This window comes from Meleagris gallopavo, chromosome Z (assembly GCF_905368555.1).
Source record: "Meleagris gallopavo chromosome Z, MGAL_WU_HG_1.1, whole genome shotgun sequence".
NCBI classification, from domain to species: Eukaryota; Metazoa; Chordata; class Aves; order Galliformes; family Phasianidae; genus Meleagris; species Meleagris gallopavo.
In genome coordinates, this window is record NC_139435.1 from 14,193,152 (window position 1) to 14,194,940 (window position 1,789).

A 1,789-nucleotide genomic window follows, 5' to 3' on the forward strand; every position below is an offset into this window, starting at 1 on the left:
TGCTGTACATCTTGACGTGATTAATCAGTCTTAAGTGCAGTTTACTGTTAACATATTTCATTGAACTCTTCAGAGTTTCATGTGCTGTATCTTTTCATTATGAACAATAAAGACCAACAGATGAATGATAGAAATTAACTAGCATTTTGAATACATTCTCTCCTTTTTTTTTTTTTTTTTTAACCATTTTTCTTCTCCAGCTTCTTGATTTATTCAGTCCTTTTTGATGGATTCCTTTTGTCCTAAGAAATTGTCCTGCCCTTCCAGTTGTAGTTTAAGACAGTAGCAGCACCTACTATCAGTAAAAATCATCAGCCAATTTGCAATATTAAAAAGATTTATTTCTGCTTTAGCTGTAACCATTAATGCACACTTTTATTATGGCTCACTGCCATAATATTTCAGTGCAATTTGCACATGTTGGAGATGTAAAGCTGCTTTACATTTAAGACTGCAAAGGATTCTTGTAGATTTAACTTGCTGCAAGTATTCAAATAGTATGTGATCATGTGCAGAAAAGTAATCTATGTGCATATATGTATATGTATGTTATCTGAACTAGCAAGTGAAGAATTCTTCAGAAAAGAGCTGCCAGTGTAGCACACATTTTATTTAATTAACATGTAGGAAAGGAATATTTATATATATATAATCTCTGAAAAGGAAGTGGAAATGGCAAATGTATGTATTTAATGAGATAGAACCATGTTAAAGGATCAAAGCAAAGTATAACTGTTTACATCTTTGCAGTTTGACAGACTGTCCATTGTAATTAAAGTAAGATAGAACCACAGCATTACAGCATTATTCCTACAAAGGAATATACCATTCTTCCAGATGTCATAAGCAAATGCCAGGCTGGTTGATATCAGTTCATATGGTAAGGATCAATATTGGCATCCTGCTTTTCCAGTAGGAGGAAATTCATCTAACTTGTATTACTGAATTGGTTCTTCTACATGACTGAACAAATGTGTAAGCGCATTCTGAAATTGTAATTCATTTTCATCTGAGTGTAAATAAATACAGAAAAAAAGAATATTTTAAAATCTGCCATAATTGACTAAATTAATATCTGGGGAAAAAAAAAAGAAGAAAAGAAAGATTTGGCTTTGGAATACCAGTCTAACCACAAATACTCTCTGTGAAATACCTGGTTCAGGACATACTTTACAATAGTAGAAAATGCCCAGTGGCATTTATTTATGTATTTATTTATAATTATGTTAAAGGGAGAGTTTTCCTTGAACTGTATTGTTTGATGAGTGCCAGTACACACCAGGAGGTGCCTAGCAGGCTGGAATTCTTTTCTTTTCCTCTGCTTTTAGTGCAAGATTATCACAAAGAACTTTTCATTACTTTTTCTGGATGAGGAACATAAATCTTCTAAAAATGTATTTGGTTTATGTAACTTTAAATCAATACTGTCTTAATATTCTATGAATTTCATTTTAACCTTTGAAAGCACCTTCTTGTGTGCAAAGAAAACACCAGTTTTTCTTTGTGAGGCAGGAAGACAAAACGCATACCAAGTTTCCCACATGGTGATGTCTTTTTCACTATGCTCCTTCTGCAGCTTTCATTGTGCAGGACTCAACACGGATTCAGATTCTGGCTTGGAGCTAACACAGACATGCTGAACTAGATCCTAGTATAAATCAGCACAGGTGCCATAAACTGAGTGGAACAGTACCTCACGTCAGAGAAGAGTCTGGTCAAAGATTTTTCCTTTTTTTCTTTTTAAAACTGAAGCCAAATGTATATTTACTAAAACAAAACAAAACAAACA